General features: G+C 44.1%; 1 pseudogene; it reads right to left on the reverse strand.

The window, feature by feature from the left end:
* LOC127624917 (rab proteins geranylgeranyltransferase component A 2-like) overlaps positions 1 to 18102 on the reverse strand; it is a 119149-nt pseudogene that overhangs the window by 67983 nt on the left and 33064 nt on the right.

Consider the following 18102-nt stretch of genomic DNA (forward strand, 5'->3'; position numbering starts at 1 on the left):
TAAACATCTAAACCAAAAAATTTTACGAATGTGTGCGGAGAGGACCAGCCTGCCGCATCGCAAACTTGTTCAGACATGAGCTTGAGATGTCGACTCAAGGACGTAAGAGTCCGGAGTAGCAAAAACATCTAACCCATAAAGTTCAATGAACGTGTGCGGAGAAGACCAGCCTGCCGCATCACAAACTTGTTCAGGCATGAGCCTTCCATAAAAACTGATGAATGTGCACGGAGAGGACCAGCCTGCCACGTCACAAACCTGCTGCAGAGGGAACCCTCTAGCCAAGACTTTAGAGGAGGCGACCCCTCTGGTGGAGTGAGCCCTGACACCTACTGGCGAAGCTTGACCGCACGCCTCATAGGCCAGGGCAATAGCATCCCTCACCCAATGTGACATAGTCTGCTTAGTAGCGGCCGCCCCCCCCCCATAGCAGACAAATAATTGCCCTGACTTACGCCACTGGCTAGTGCGGTGGACATGAGTCTGAAGGGCATGGACTGGGCAGAGTCCGTGAAGTCTTTCCTGCTCCGCCGTTAAAATCGGCATGGAGCAGAAGGCTTCCAGAATGACAAGATGTAGTGTCGAAAAAGGCAACTTAGGAAGGTAGTCAGGATGAGGATGCAAAATAGCTTTGGCCATACCTGGGGCAAATTCTAAACAGGCCGGCAAAACAGACAGAGCTTGTAGATCCCAGATCCTCTTAAGTGAGGTAATCGCCATATCTTGAGAGTCAGAAGTCTGTCAGACGCTGACTCTAGAGGTTCAAAGGTGGTCTCAACCAGACCCTCCAGGACTATTGCTAAGTCCCATGAGGGAGTTCTGGTCCTAACAGGAGGCCTCAGTCGCCTGGCTCCACGAATGAAGCGAGCGAGTAGAGGATGCCTCCCCAAAGGCACCCCGTCTATCAAGGCGTGGCAAGCCGAAATGGCGGCCGCATAAACCCTGAGAGTAGCGGGGCATATGCCTGCTGACAGTTTTTCCTGCAGAAAGTCCAGAACTGAAACAATTTTGCAGTTAACTGGATCTGCACCATGTAAACTGCACCACTTTTCAAAGACACCCCATTTATTGGTGTAGATTTTTCTGGTACTCTAGCACTAAGAATGGTCTCGATAACCTCAGGCGACAGCCCTGTGTCCCTCAGTGGGTACCCTTCAGGGGCCAAACATGAAGTTTCCACAATTCGGGCCGGGAATGAAATATCGTCCCCTGTGCCTGAGACAGAAGGTCCCTCCTGTCCGGAATCGCCCAAGGCGAGCCGTCGAGGAGAGATATCATCTCTGAGAACCAAATCCTGTTCGGCCAGTGAGGCGCTATCAGTAAGAGGCAAGACCCTTGCTGGTGAACTCTGGCCAAGACTCCCGGGAGCAGAGAAAACGGGGGAAACGCATCCAGACACATTCTGGGCCATGTATGCGCCATCGAGTCCAGACCCAGGGGGGCTGGGTGACTCAGAGAGAAGTAGAGGGGACATTGCGCAGTCACTTGAGAGGCGAAAAGGTCCACTTCTGCTCTGTAAAATCTCTCCCAAATTTGTTGTACTACCTCGGGGTGGAGTTTCCACTCGCCCCTCAGTATGTTTTGTCTGGATAGAAAATCTGCTCCCACATTTAGGCGTCCAGGGATATAAACTGCCCTGAGTGACAGGAGCTTGCCCTGGAATTTGCCAGCAAATTCAGGTGGCGAGAATGTAGACCTCCTTGATGGTTTATGTAGGAGACTGCTGCTGTGTTGTCAACCCGCACAAGGACATGGCAGCCTCTCAGATGTTGGAGGAAGTATTTCAGGGCCAGAAATACCGCCATCAGCTCGAGGCAGTTGATGTACCAATCGAGCTGATGACCCTTCCCATTCCCCTTGGGCTGGACGACCACTTAAGACCGCACCCCAACCCGTCAGAGAGGTGTCTGTCGTTAGCATCCTGCGACGACATGACACACCGAGAGTGGGACCCAAGGTAAGAAACCGGGGTCTAAACCACACAGAAAGGGAATCAAGCGATCGCCGCATAACCCTTATTTGCCTTAGGGGACTGGCCCTTGGATTAAATCTCCTGGCTTTTAGCCACAGCTGAAACGGTCTCATACGGAGAAGGCCCAAAGGAATCACCGTGGATGCAGATGCCATGAGACCTAGTATTCATTGATACTGACAAACAGTGTAACCTTGACCTAGCCTGAGATTGCTAAGGGAGTTCTGGATGGACCTGACACGAGCGGGAGACAACTGTGCCCACATCGTGATCGAGTTCCATATAATCCCTAGATAGGTAATCTCCTGGGTCGGAGAAAAAACACTCTTTTTGACGTTGAGTCTCAGACCCAGAGAACCTAGATGAGCCAAGACGATATCGCTGTGCTGAACTGCCAGTTCTTGAGACTGCTAGTATCAGCCAGTCGTCTAAATAATTCAGAATGCGGATGCCCTGGAGTCGCAAAGGAGCCAGTGCTGCGTCCATGCATTTTGTGAATGTGCGGGGTGATAGGGCTAGGCCGAATGGAAGAACCCGATACTGGAAGGCTTCATCCCCGAAAGCGAACCTCAGGAACTTCCTGTGCTGTGGCAGAATTCCAATATGGAAATATGCATCCATGAGATCCATCGTGACCAGCCAATCGTGATGTTGGATCTGAGACACGACGGACTAGACAGTTAGCATCTTGAACTTGAACACCCTTACCGAGCGGTTCAAGCCTCGAAGATCTAGAATCGGATGCATCCCCCCACCCTTCTTGGCAACCAGGAAGTATCTGCTGTAATAGCCTGACTCTTTCTCTGGAAGGGGAACATGTTCTATTGCCCCTTTTACCAAGAGATTTTTCAGTACTTTCCACAGTAGACATGCCTGCTCTGGTCTTACGGTAGTGGGAAACATGCCATTGAAATGCAGAGGGTGGCGAGCGAATTGAATTCTGTAGCCTCATTCTACTGTCTTTAGAACCCACATAGAAATATCTGGCAGAAGTTTCCACGCTGCCAGGTTCTCTGAGATGGGTACTAATTTCAACACTTTCTTTTGAGGGGGTGTTGAGTGTTCAGTGTCCTGGATTAAGGCAGGAAGCAATGGTACACCCAACTCTTTGTTGGAAGCATCTATCACCCGAAAAACCAAAGGCAAAGAGGTTTTGTGAGGGTATCGGGAGGGCTGAAGTGGATGATACACACGCCCCGTCCCGAAGGGAACTACCCTCACAAGGTTGGGTACAAGACCGTCAGGGTTTCTTTCTTTTAAAAAATCACAGCCCTGAGGTCTTGCTTGGGGGGCTGCTGAGGGCGACGAGCCAGTCCCCAGTCCCTACGAGGGGGAGCACGACTCGCCACGCTCTGTTTTTGAGCCTCCCTCCTAGCAGAATCGGGGCGAGACTGGGTGGCCGACGGCCCCGTCCCCTGAGTACGGCGAGGAAGAAACTGCCCAAAGGCTTCCTCGTGGCTTTTTGCCTCCTGGAATCTGGAGATGACCGTATTCACGGCGTCTCCGAAGAGACCAGAAGGCGAAACTGGGGCATCAAGTAAGAAAACTCTTTACACTGTCTTTATCCCTGATACCTGAAAGGTTAAGCCATAAATGCCTCTCCGTACTGACTTAAGCGGACATAGACCGGCCACTGGCACGGGCTGACTGCTTGGTCGCACGGAGAGACATATCTGAAGCTCGACAAAGTTCTGAAAAAGCCTCTTCGTCGAGAGTTTCACCCGCACTCAGGTATTTTAGCAGGTCAGCCTGGTACGCCTGTAACACAGCCATGGTGTGCAGCGCAGCACCAGCCTGACCTGCCGCTTGATAAGCCCTCCCCACTAGCATGGAGGTAGTTCTGCATGGCTTAGAGGGGAGAGCAGGTTTTTTCAAAGATGATGCCGAACCCGGCGAGAGGGAACCTGCAAGTGTCTCTTTGACCGGCGGCATCATAGAATACTCTCGCGCCTCAGCACACACGATAGTCGAATATAACGACATCGAGCGCACGTGAGTGCACGAGGTATATGGTTTCCTCCACGAAAGAGCAAGCTCATCGTGGAGGTCATCAAAGAAGGGAAGGGACTGATGAGGCGTTCCCTTCCCTTGGCCACCAGACAGAAATCTGTCCTCTAACTTGGAGCGTTTGGGGGTTTCTTGGTCGCGTGGCCAGTCTAATTGAAGTCTGGCCACTGCACAAGTAACCACATCGAGTAACTCTTCAGAGGATTTGAGTCATGCTTTGAATGCTCGGATGTGGGTAACTCGAAATCTGCAGATCCAAGAGAATCGAGGTCCCCCTCATTAACTGAAGGGGCACCGGAGCGTGCTTCAAGATCACATGAAGGACCAGTCGGATCTGGGGAGAGAGCGAGCGAAAGGGACGGACCCGTCTCTCGCTCCTCGGCCAGATCCATATGAGAGCCCCACAAATGAAGTGTGGGTGCCGGCTCTCGGAAGTAAGCAAGGCGAGCGCGAAGCATTCTGACCGAAAGAAGGTCTCAATGCGCACACCCGCCCTGCCCCAGCGCGAGAGCAGTGTGCTCTTCCCCCAAACAAACAAAACAAAACTCATGCGTGTCCTTGTCAGTCATCTAACGCTGACAAGGAAACACGCACCGTTTGCTCCGTTTCTCCGTCATTTTTTATATATATATATATCTCTTTCAGAGCAGAGAGGAAAGAAAGTTCTGCGCACTGCCTAACAATTAACTCCTAACAAATGGAAGAAAGTTTTTTTAGCAGGTTTGTGAGACACACAGCACAGTATGCTCTGAAGGAAAAATATCTGATGACATCGTTCCGCTTTTTTCAGGGAACAAGGGTTACAAATGTAACCCGAGACGTTTCCATCCCATGTGTTCAAAAGAACAAAACCGTCACTTCAGGATAAATTGTAGCCACTGTGACACTTTTATTAATAAAATACACATACACTCACCTAAAGGATTATTAGGAACACCTGTTCAATTTCTCATTAATGCAATTATCTAATCAACCAATCACATGGCAGTTGCTTCAATGCATTTAGGGGTGTGGTCCTGGTCAAGACAATCTCCTGAACTCCAAACTGAATGTCAGAATGGGAAAGAAAGGTGATTTAAGCAATTTTGAGCGTGGCATGGTTGTTGGTGCCAGACGGGCCGGTCTGAGTATTTCACAATCTGCTCAGTTACTGGGTTTTTCACGCACAACCATTTCTAGGGTTTACAAAGAATGGTGTGAAAAGGGAAAAACATCCAGTATGCGGCAGTCCTGTGGGCGAAAATGCCTTGTTGATGCTAGAGGTCAGAGGAGAATGGGCCGATTGATTCAAGCTGATAGAAGAGCAACATTGCATGAAATAACCACTCGTTACAACCGAGGTATGCACCAAAGCATTTGTGAAGCCACAACACGCACAACCTTGAGGCGGATGGGCTACAACAGCAGAAGACCCCACCGGGTACCACTCATCTCCACTACAAATAGGAAAAAGAGGCTACAATTTGCAAGAGCTCATCAAAATTGGACAGCTGAAGACTGGAAAAATGTTGCCTGGTCTGATGAGTCTCGATTTCTGTTGAGACATTCAGATGGTAGAGTCAGAATTTGGCGTAAACAGAATGAGAACATGGATCTCATGCCTTGTTACCACTGTGCAGGCTGGTGGTGGTGGTGTAATGGTGTGGGGGATGTTTTCTTGGCACACTTTAGGCCCCTTAGTGCCAATTAGGCATCGTTTAAATGCCACGGCCTACCTGAGCATTGTTTCTGACCATGTCCATCCCTTTATGGCCACCATGTACCCATTCTGTGATGGCTACTTCCAGCAGGATAATGCACCATGTCACAAAGCTTGAATCATTTCAAATTGGTTTCTTGAACATGACAATGAGTTCACTGTACTAAAATGGCCCCCACAGTCACCAGATCTCAACCCAATAGAGCATCTTTGGGATGTGGTGGAAAGGGAGCTTCGTGCCCTGGATGGGCATCCCACAAATCTCCATCAACCGCAAGATGCTATCCTATCAATATGGGCCAACATTTCTAAAGAATGCTTTCAGCACCTTGTTGAATCAATGCCACGTAGAATTAAGGCAGTTCTGAAGGCGAAAGGGGGTCAAACACAGTATTAGTATGGTGTTCCTAATAATCCTTTAGGTGAGTGTAGTTTAAAACCCGCAGACTGTAAAGAACTTTGTATCATGTCTGGGAGCGACAGCGCATCGCATTGTTCTGGGAGAATTTGTGTGAGCGTTTCTCAGTTTTTATGACTTTAACGTGTGGATATAGAATATATGTTTTTCAAAAGTGTTAATATACCTGCTCTTCGGCACAGTTCAAGTTTGTATTTGACTTATTTGACCTACAAACTCGGCTTTGGATTGGTCCGCTAGTTAGTACAGTTATGAACTTGTTATTCATTCACATGACTTTTTTCCATACACATCATGTATTCCTAATAAATTCAATAGAAGTTTTTTCAGCAAATGTTTTTCCATCATAGTTTATGTGCATTTCTTCTTATCGAATAAATAATGTATCCACTTCAAGTGAGCGTATACATTTTTTGAGTGCATTTTGGAGATTTTATTTGCATCTTGTTGTTTCCATCCAGCAGTTTTCAAGCGATATCCCAAAATGCACATCAAAATATATGGATCTAAACCCAGCTACAGGTAAAGCATCTGCTATAACATAATAAAATATTTGTGATTTATATTTTGTTTGGGAATTTTTTTTAAAATCTTTTTGCATGACATGTTTTTAAATGGCTGCCAATTTGTAAGCATGCTTTTTGACAATTTATGGTACAGTATAGTTCTAGCAATTACCAGTAGGAGCTAAAGGCCAGGGTATACTTCTACGTACGTCTTGCCCACGGTCAAATGCTCAGCAAAGTACACTCTTTTAACCGAGAGCCCATATGGAAGTGAACGACACGATCCACAATCCACGTGCAAGCAAGAAATCATGCATGCCACACTACGGTCTGGAACACATCAGGAATGATTAGCGTTCAGACTTCAAATCCAATGTGGTCACTTGAGTGATTGGATCACCAGAAAGCAACGCATCTTAATACCAGGTGTAAACAGGGCCTGGGTTTAAATAGTCCCAAAGACAAGGCCTATTATTGCCAAAGGACAGGGTGAAATGTCAGGGAAGAAAAATTTACTACAAAGTGCTTTATGCTTTTTCTTGAATATGAATGAAACAAGAAAAAGTTAGGAAATACCATTCTAACCTGGCATAAGAGAAAACCACTAGGTTAGAAATGGAGGAGTCCATGGTGCTGAGAGGCACCACATCTTCTCCCTCATCAATCAAGCTGCTAAATACTTGCTCTGGTTCCATGGTTGGTACTTCCTGCTGATTCATAAAAACAAATACAGTATTACAAACAAAAATCGATTACTGGCTTCAAAAATACAAGGTGACCTATGGCTCTAAGCTGATAAAAAGTAAATCTGCTGATTGTTACATTTCTCACAAACTTGAATCTGTGAATAAATGACAAACAACAGACCTAATATTCCTCGATCCACAACAGTAGGCCAATGAATGTGAAGCTAGCTCAGTTTCCAGCATAGTAGTTCCTCCTACAACCAAAGTTAGCCAATCGGCCATCTTTCAAGTGTTTACATGTATTTGAGACATGACCTTAACAAAAGCCACACTGAGTGAAAACTGCAGATAATTAAATTTTTTCAGTCTATGATGCAACTTGAGTCTACAGTCTGAATCTTACCTGTCCAAATGCAGAACGCTCTGTCAGACTCTGGAGCAGGCAGCTGCAATGACAGACTCAGTGAGACCTAGGAAGGAACACAGACAGAGAAAATTGTCACTGACTACCATGAAAGTCTCCTGCCAGTACTCTCTCTGAATTAAATGCTTCATTTAATTTGTGAAATGCATGCTGTTTCAAGCACACATCACTGAAAACACAAAGCAGTCCTCCTGCTTTTACAATTGCATTATTGCAAACGTAAAAGCATTAGACTCGCTTGAGTCTTATTCAATGTAACTGCTGCAGATACATCCTGTTAGGAATGGCACTTCAGCACAAAAAAAGGACACGTTAACACTATTCTAAATAAATTATTAGAAATAGTAGATCAAACAATAAACAGCACTCAACAAAGCATTTTTCTGCTGGCTCAGCAGGCCATTATATTACTTTTAAGGCAAAATATTGGCAGAAATGGTTTTCTTTACAAAACACACAACAAATTATTTATTAGGTTTTTAACTTGCAATAAGGGTCAATGACAAGATGCTCATTTTTATTTCATTTTGATACTTTTTCTGTTGTTTAAAGTCATGAATGTTGTTATTCGTAAAAATCTGTCAAATAACAAGACAAAAAACAATCAATAAACAAATGTCTCATAAAAAGCACAAAATACTTGGAAAAAAGAAATGTTGGCATCAGAAGTTTGAAACAATCTTTTGTTATTATTTCTTTAAAAATAAGCAATGAAACTATTTTGTTCGAAAATATTATTAATATTTGAGAAACTTTTGTCTACAAAATCAATGTTAAGTGGTGTAGTCAACATGCAGATTGCTATTTTGATGTCACGTGACAAGAAAAAAATATTTTCAAATTTTAATGAAATGGCTAATTTAGTTCAGGTCAATAGGAGTAACCCTAAAAAAACTTTAAGACGTTTGAAAAAATGTTTTTTATAAATAAATGAAGTTGCATGTCTATTCATGCTGCAAGGAAAGTGTTTTAAAACTTTTTATTTGATGGTTACAACGACACTTGACATTTTAATTATATTATAAATAAAATAATTATATAAATCCACAATTATATATATATATATATATATTTTATAAAGTAATCAAATGTTTTAAAAAACATGGACACAAATATTACATTTTACGATACTGACACATGCATTTTAAACTAGACTTTTAAAAGATTTCTTATTTTTATAATTTCTTACAACCTTTTGTCCACTAACCATAATTATATTATAAATTATAAGCTTAAAATGAAAGATTAAAATTTTTAAATCATACACTGCTAAAAAATACTGATTTAAAAATATTTTTTTGCCCATTCTTACCGATGCTACCAAGAATAACACAAACCATGCTCGCTTTAAAAAAAAATAAAAAATAACGTTTGTAAGCAAGCTACATTACTTGAGTGAAATGTAAAGGTATAATTCACCCAAAAATGAAAAATTTGTCACCATTTACTCACCCTCGTGACATCCCAGATGTGTAAGACTTTCTTTCTTCTGCTGAAAACAAATGAAGATTTTTATAAAAATATCTCAGTTCAGTAGCTCTATACAATGCAAGTGAAAGGTGATCAGACTTTTGTAGCTCCAAAAACACATATAGGAAACATAAAAGTAATCTATAAGATTCCAGTGTTTAAATCCATGTCTTCAGAAGCGATTTGATAGGTGTAGGTGAGAAACAGAACAATATTTAATCCTTTTTAAATCTCCACATTCACTTTTACACCTGAATGTCATATGTGGTGCCTGTTTAGTTTCACTTTCACATCTGAAAGTGAAAGTTAAAGTGGAAATGTTCTCACCCACACCTATGCGTCTGAAGATATGAATTTAAACACTGGAGTCTTATGGATTACTTCTATGATTTCTTAATGAGATTTTTGGATCTACAAAAGGTCTGATCACCATTCACTTACATTGTAACGACATAAAGAGCGGAGATATTTTTTTAAAAAAGCTTAATTTATATTCTGCTAAAGAAAGTCATACACATCTAGGAAAGCATGAGGGTGAGTAAATAGTGAGAGCATTTTCCTTTTTGGGTGAAATATCCCTTTATGTCATCAGAATTCACAACAACAATGTTCAATACATCACAGAAAGAAAATGTTGCAAGGAATTAAAACACATTCACATATACTGTATGCAGTGGCAATGCAGCATTGACCTACAAGGGCAAGTGACAGTCCCTATTGTTGAGCCCTGCAGTAAATTCACTAGATAAAGGAGCAAGACTTTAATAAAGAAAGCTGAGCATACACAGGCCAAAGTACCAGTGGATGCAATTGTAATATTTACTAGCGCACATACGATGTTGGCACTCAGGTTAACATACTCCACAAAGCTGCACTTAAAAGGCATACAGAGCACGTGGGGTCCCTGGGAGCAAGATTGAGCCGCACCGGGGCTGAAAACAACTCCATTAAGCCGCTGAAGCGTCCCTGTCCCTCCATCTTTCTTCTTCTTCATCTAGCCTTGCACAGCCCCATCTCACAAACACAATGGAAAAGTGATTTATTCCAGGCAGGCCTGCCGTATCTTCCCCTGCACTGGCTATTTCACTGATGGAGAATCCTGCGATTCTAGACACCCAAATGCTCTCACCTACAGTGTGACCAAAACCCCCTGTCTAAATTATAAGTCAACAAGAAATCAAACTGGACTTATACTTAAAGTGATAGTTCACCCAAAATTCAAAAAATCATTCATCCTAATGTTGTTCCAAAAACATACTTTTTTCCCCCATGGAACACAAAAGCAGGTTTGTGTTTACATAGGACATTTAGAAGTAATTTTAAGTAATGTGATCATTCCAATATTTTTTTTCTTTCTAACTGAATATGACAGCATTTCATGTTGACTTAAAACATTCACTAAGAAATTCATAGAGCAAGTACCTCTAATAATGTGTCTGTATTTACAATAGCCACAACATTAATACAACCTACCTAATATAGTGTAGATCCCCCTCATGTCGCCAAAACAGCACCAACCCTCATTTTCAGAATAGCATTTTGAGAATATATTCTTCTCACCACAATTGTACAGAGCGGTTATCTGAGTTACCATAGACTTTGTCAGTTCTAACCAGGCTGGCCATTTTCTGTTGACCTCTCTCATCAACAAGACATTTCCATCCACAGAACTGATGCTCACTGGATGTATATTGTTTTTGCCACCATTCAGAGTAAATTCTAGAGACTGTTGTGTGTGAAAATCCCAGGAAATCAGCAGTTACAGAAATACTCAAACCAGCCCATCTGGAACTGAGATCACATTTTTCCCCAATCAGACGGTTGATGTGAACATTAACTGAAGCTACTCTCCCGTATCTGCATGATTTTATGCACTGCACTGCTGCCACACGATTGGCTGATTAGATAATCACATGGAAGTTTGTTGATTGGGTTGGCGCTGTTTTGGCAGAACGAGGGGGATCTACATAATATTATGCAGGTGATTTTAATGTTGTGGCTGATCGGTGTACATTTACATCTTAGCTACACGTACACTTAGCTGATGAAACCTAATTAGATTTATGGAAAAGTATTATAAGATTATATAAGATTAGATCACTTGCACTTTTTTAAAATCACATAGGCCTACATATCAATAACATGCCTAGCGGAAAAGGCATGGTCTGAGCTGCTTCTATACTGTGTATCTGTCCAGATTATACTGAAGATGTTTTTTAAAAGTGTAAATAACCTCTCGCTGCCATATTTTAATGCCATTTATCCTATCCAGTATTGATTTTTCCACATCATGTTTGCTAAAGACAAACATTACCTTGCCATAAAGTTCTGATGCCACACAGAGTCTGGCAGGACATTGATGACCGGGCCAAGCCCGGAATGCTTTCAGCAGGAATTGTATGAAATCATAAATCACTCTTCATTTTAGAGAACATTCCAAATGGATTCCATCTCTGCACCTTGAAAGTCATTTTTCGGTTATTTATGGTCAGGGCTGAGAGAGCGAGGGAGGGATTGTTAGAGAGAAAGAGAGAGAGAGAGAGAGAGAGAGAAGGGTGGTCAATTCTCTTACAATCCACCCTTTCTGTCAGCCATCCTTGTATCTATCTCTTTTTCACACACACCAAACAAATAAAAGGATAGGTCAACAAAAAACAAAAATCCCTCAAAATGAAAATGTACTCACGCTCATGTTGTTTTAATCTAGTATTACTTTCTTACTATGAGTAAAAGGGTTAAAGAAAAAAATATATAAAAGAGTTTACACAAGCATGCATATCAAACCTGATTTGACATTTCTTGACTACAGCATGGCATCAAAAGACATTGAATTAGAGATGCCCAAATGTATCACCCAACCTTCGGTAATGGGCGTTAAATGTAATTATCGGACATTGGTAGATTACTATAAATCAGCTGATGATCATGGCTGATTATTTCCTATCAAAAGGGGACAGAAAAACACATCGAACTACAACTCGTTCTGTGCATGAAAGAATGTCTCGGTGGAATTCCTTTGAATTGGGTGACAATAAAATTTACAAAAATGTCACGAGGTGGAACTACCATTTAAACTTTAACACAAATAATTTGATACTTTCCATTTGTATCGAGAATTGTCAGATTTTACTGGTACTGTTACCAACTACTGAATTTTGGTGCAGTGACAATAGGTGCATCCCTACTTGGAATAAAGTTGTCTTTTGATTGTAAGTTATCATAAATTAAAATGTAGATTTAGAATAACTTCCTGCCATTGATCTTGAGATAACTAAACTATCCAAGTTTTTGTTGGCTGAACTTGTTATAAGTTGTTGAACTAAGAAAAACTATTCAGCTGAAATAAAAAATATAAGTCAAGAGAACTACGCACATCACGCTCACGCATTCAGATTCCCAGCATGCACTGCGGCATGAATAAATTATGCAAATTCAGTGTTACAGTCTTTCCATTTTTTACTGTTTGCTGCTTTTATTTAAGCTGTTGATTGTTGTCACTTTCAGTTATTTGTCATCTAGCACTAATCCAAAAGCAAAGCCATCTTTTTACTCTGTGTTTGATGATTGTCACCATCATTGTGATTTGCGTATAAAGTTTTGAAGCCCATGCGTGTCTCCTTGACAAGTTTAAGATCGAATATTAAAGCAAGGAATCATCACCTGGCCATTTACACTCAAATGGCAGTTTATTTTACTTTTTACATTGGGATGGCCCCAACCACGAGTATGCTTATCAATCATCTTAAATGATAATATAAGTAATTGAACTGCTATTTAGTATAAATTGAATTAGAATGATGTTGATTGAACTACGAAAGTAAAATGTACTTAAAAAGACATTAAGCTCATTTAACAAGTTATATTGATTTAAATAAACTTGACGTAAACACATAGGTACAGCAGGACAATTCTCCATGACACACAGCCAGGTCAATCAAGGTGTGGATGGAGGACCACCGGATCAAGACCCTGTCATAGCCAGCCCAATCTCCAGACCTGAACCCCATTGAAAACCTCTGCAATGTGATCAAGAGGAGCCAGGCTGCTTGAATTGAACATATTGTCACCCAACAGCAATTTGAAAGACTGGTGGAGAGCATGCCAAGATGCATGAAAGCTGTGCTTGGAAATCAGGGTTATTCCCAAGTAAAAACATTAGTATTGTGTTGTTTAAAAAATAATATGGACTTGTTTTCTTTGCATTATTCAAGGTCTGAAAACACTGCATCCTTTTTGTTATTTTGACCAGTTGTCATTTTCTGCAAATAAATGCTCTACATGACAATATTTTTTATTTGGATTTGGGAGAAATGCTGTCCGTACTTTATAGAATAAAACAAAAATTTTCATTTTACTCAAACACATACCTATAAATATTAAATCCAGAGAGACTAATCATTTTGCAGTGGACTCTTACTTTTTTCCAGAGTTGTTATATATATATATATATATACATACACACTGGCGGCCAAAAGTTTGGAATAATGTACAGATTTTGCTGTTTCAGAAGGAAATTGGTACTTTAATTCACCAAAGTGGTAATCAACTGATCACAAAGTATAGTCAAGACATTACTGATATAAAACACAGCACCATCACTTTTTTTTTTATAAAATCTAGACAGTCCCTATTTCCAGCAGCCATCACTCCAACACCTTATCTTTGAGAAATCATGCTAAATTGCTAATTTGGTACAACAAAATCACTTGCCATTAAATCAAACACAGTTGAAAGATATTTGATTCGTTAAATGAAACTTAACATTGTCTTTGTGTATGTTTTTGAGTTGCCACAGTACGCAATAGACTGGCATTTCTCAAGGTCAATTTTAGGGGAAAAAAGGCAAAACAGAAACAGTTTCTCAAGAAACCAGTGTCAATCACTGTTTTGAGGAATGAAGGCTATACAATGCTTGAAACTGCCAGGATTTCATACAAAGGTGTACACTACAGTCTTCGAAGACAAAGGACAACTGTCTCTAACAAGGACAGAAAGAGATGTGGAAGGCCAGATTTACAACTAAACAAAAGGATAAGTACAGTGTCTCTAGTTTGACAAATAGACGCAAATGTATGTTCTTATGTCACATGTATGTCACATGTCCTTAACTGACAGCTTCATTGAATTCTACCCACTCAACACCAGTTTCATGTTCAACAGTAAAGAGAAGACTCAGGGGTGGATGTCTTATGGGAAGAACTGCAAAGAAAAAGCCACTTTTGAAACAGAAAAACAAAAAGAAAATGTTAGAGTGGGCAAAGAAACACAGACATTGGACAACAGATATTTGGAAAAGTGTGTTATGGCTCTTAAAATCTGTTTTGTAGGGGTCTCCTCCGCCCCACGGCGGTCGGTTAGGAGCCCCTCCTCCCCTCACGGTTGGCGGCCGTTCCTCCGCTCTCAGGTGGCCGGTCTCCTCCGTCCCCCGGCGGATAATAGTTTAATCAAGAACTAACCCAAAAGCACACACACACACACACACACACACACACACACACACACACACACACACAGGTGTCGGGCAGCTGCCCTTAACTCTCTCTCTCTGTCACACTGCCGTCTCTGGCTGCCTTTATCCCTCTCGGGCTTAATCAGCCCAATTAGTGGCCGGGTGTGCGGAATCACGACCCGACCCTGCCCTGCCACAGAGAGTTATACATAAGGCTATTGCTTGTAGGTGGGTGTCTATTGTGATCTGACAGTGAATTACATCCTGTCTTAATAAGATGGCCAGCCCGCCAGACGGACGATGTATATTTTGGCCAAATCATTAAAATGTATACATTTTTCAGAGAAAAAGTGCTGTTTAGTGATAAATGTGTCTCTTGGAGACAAACAGCAAGGAGATAAAGTAAAGCAGATAGATGCTGAAGTTCAGCAAAATTTGCCTTAACTTCTCAACAGTTCCACTGAATAACGTGACTACCGATCAGGTAGGTAGAACGGAAATATGCCCTCTACTCCTATCCTTAGGGGAAGCACTATGGCTACAGGGGGCTAATACTCCCTCCATATCAATGTCCTTTGTGTGTTCAATCTTCCAAGATCTAATTTGCTGCCTTTGATTCATGTGCTCTTGTGCCATGCTGTGGCTTCTTTCCTTTTGAAGAGAGAGAGTTCTCTATTATCAAGCTTTGATCTTCACTTGTTGAAGTTTGGGTTTCTAGCACCTTCTTTTTTGAGGACGTTGAACTTTTGATAATTAGTTGTGGTTTGTCTTTTTTTAACCAGGTCATATCTGTTTGACATTCAACCATATACGTCATCAGTGGAGCTACAGAGGCAAAGGATTTTTCTAATTTGAAGTTAGTCATCTTCTCAACCTCTTTGCATGCTTCCAGGTAGCTCATATTTTTAAGGCATTTTACTTTTTGGATTTAATTTTCTTTGATCCATATAGTACAATCTTTAGATGAGGCTTGATAGCCGCCTTTGCAATTGATACACTTTGATGGCTTTGAACAAGTTGCATGTCCTTCTTCACAATTACAACAAATAGGCTTGTTCTTACATCCAGCAGAGCCATGGTCAAACATTTGGCAATTTAAACATCTTAAAGGATTAGGAAAGAAGGTATCAACAGGAAGACTCAAATATCCTTGTCGGATTCTTTCTGGTGGTTGAGGTTTGTTAAAAGTCATGAAATACCTGTTAGTTTTTATTATTTGGTCTTCATTCATTCAGTGATTCTCTGTGTTAGTTCTGAGGATATTTTGACCTCATCCATATTGTTACATATACCTTGTCTTGTTTTACCGTTGCCCCTTTGTTTACCTTTTTTGTCCCTTTTTTCATTCCATAGTTTTCACTTTTGTCCCTTGTTTTGTTCCATAGTCTCCTTGTCAGCGTTGGTGTTCTCTGTCATTGTTTTCACCTGTCCCTCGTTAACTTGCCCTTTGCCTCTGTTTATTCCCTCGTCATCTTGTTGGAGTTCTGTCTGATCATTGGTCCCTTGTTCCTGTGTTCATGTATTTATATCCTGGTTTTTGTTTCAGTCCTTGTCTTTCGTTGAACGTTGTTAGCCCGGTGTGTTTTCCCTGCCCGTTTTCCCAGTGTTGTGTTTATTTCCCCATTGAGGGTTTTCCTTTGTGTTTGTTTTATTTTGTTAAAGCTTGCGCTTAGATCCAGTCTCCTCGTCTGCCTTCGCTGCCTTCTGTTCACAACAGAACGAAAGACCCACATATGGATCTAGCGGCTTACTGTAAGGAGCCTGTGCCCACGCCTTCCATGGTCAGCGAGCCTGTGCCTACACCTGTCACGGTGAGCGAGCCAGCGCCCATGCCTGTCACGGTGAGCGAGCCTGCGCCAACGCATGTCACGGTGAGCGAGCCTGCGCCAACGCATGTCACGGTGAGCGAGCCTGCGCCTACGCATGTCACTGTGAGCGAGCCAGCGCCTGCGGCCTCTACCGTCCCAGAGCCAGCGCCTGCGGCCTCTACCGTCCCAGAGCCAGTGCCTGTAGCCTCTACCATCCCAGAGCCAGCGCCTGTAGCCTCGACCGACCCAGAGCCTTCCTGGGCTTCGCCGCGGCCCCGCTGTCCGTGGCTCATCCTTCTACGGCGTCAGCCTCTCGAGGCCTCCGAGCCTTCTAGGACTCCTCTTCCAGAGTTTCCCGGGGCTCCTTCACTTGAGCCTCCCGAGCATCCCAGAGCTCCGCCTCTCGAGCTTCCCAGAGCTCCACCTCCCAAGCCTCCTACGGCTCTGTCCCCAGAGACTCCAGCGCCTTCTTGGGCTCCGCCGCGGCCCCGCCGTCCGCAGCTCCTCCTCCTACGGCGTCTGCTTCTCCAGTTCCCCGAGCTTTCCAGAGCTCCTCCTCCCGAGCTTTCCAGAGCTCCGCCTTCTGAGCTTTCCAGAGCTCCGCCTTCCGAGCTTTCCAGAGCTCCGCCTTCCTAGCGTCCTAGAGCTCTGCCTTCCGAGCCTCCCGAGCTTTCCAGAGCTTTGCCTCTCGGGGCTCCGCCTCTCATGCCTCTCGAGCCTTCCAGGGCTCCACCTCTCAAGCCTCTCGAGCCTTCCAGGGCTCCGCCTCTCAAGCCTCTCGAGCCTTCCAGGGCTCCGCCTCTCAAGCCTCTCGAGCCTTCCAGGGCTCCGCCTCTCGAGCTTTCTGAGCCTCCCAGGGCTCCGCCTCTCAAGCTTCTCGAGCCTTTCAGAACTCCGCCTCTCGAGCCTTCCAGGGCTCCGCCTCTCAAGTCTCTCGACCCTCCCAGAACTCCGCCCCTCAAGTCACCCGAGCCTCCTACGGCTCTGCTCCCAGAGACTCCCGAGCCTTCTAGGGCTCCGCCTCGAGCGTCCTATGGCTCTGCCTCCTGAGCCTCCCTCAGCTCCGCCTCCAGAGCCTCCTACGGCTCCGCCCCCAAAGCCTCCTGAGCCTCCCACGGCTCCACCTCCTGGGCCTCCTACGGCTCCGCCCCCCAGAGCCTCCTACGGCTCCGCCTCCAGAGCCTCCTACGGCTCAGGCCCCAGAGACTCCAGAGCCTTCCAGGTCTCCGCCCCCAAAGCCTCCTACGGCACCCCCTTCCTCGGCTCCGCCTCCTGAGCCTTCCTCAGCTCCGTCCTCAGAGCCTTCTAGGCCTCCTGACCCGGCCGCTATCCTGTGGCCTCCTCCCAGGCCCCCTGACCCAGTTCCCGTCCTGTGGCCTCCTCCCAGGCCTCCTGACCCAGCCCCTGTCCTGTGGCCTCCTCCCAGGGCCCCTGACCCGGTTCCTGACCTGTGGCCTCCTCCCGGGCCTCCTGACCCGACCCCTGTCCTGTGGCCTCCTCCCGGGCCTCCTGACCCAGTCCCTGTCCTGTGGCCTCCTCCCGGGCCTCCTGACCCAGTCCCTGTCCTGTGGCCTCCTCCCAGGCCTCCTGACCCGGCCCCTGTCCTGTGGCCTCTTCCCAGGCCCCCTGACCCTGTTCCTGTCCAGTGGCCTCCTCCCCGGTC

Source organism: Xyrauchen texanus, chromosome 31 (assembly GCF_025860055.1).
Source record: "Xyrauchen texanus isolate HMW12.3.18 chromosome 31, RBS_HiC_50CHRs, whole genome shotgun sequence".
Classification (NCBI taxonomy): Eukaryota; Metazoa; Chordata; class Actinopteri; order Cypriniformes; family Catostomidae; genus Xyrauchen; species Xyrauchen texanus.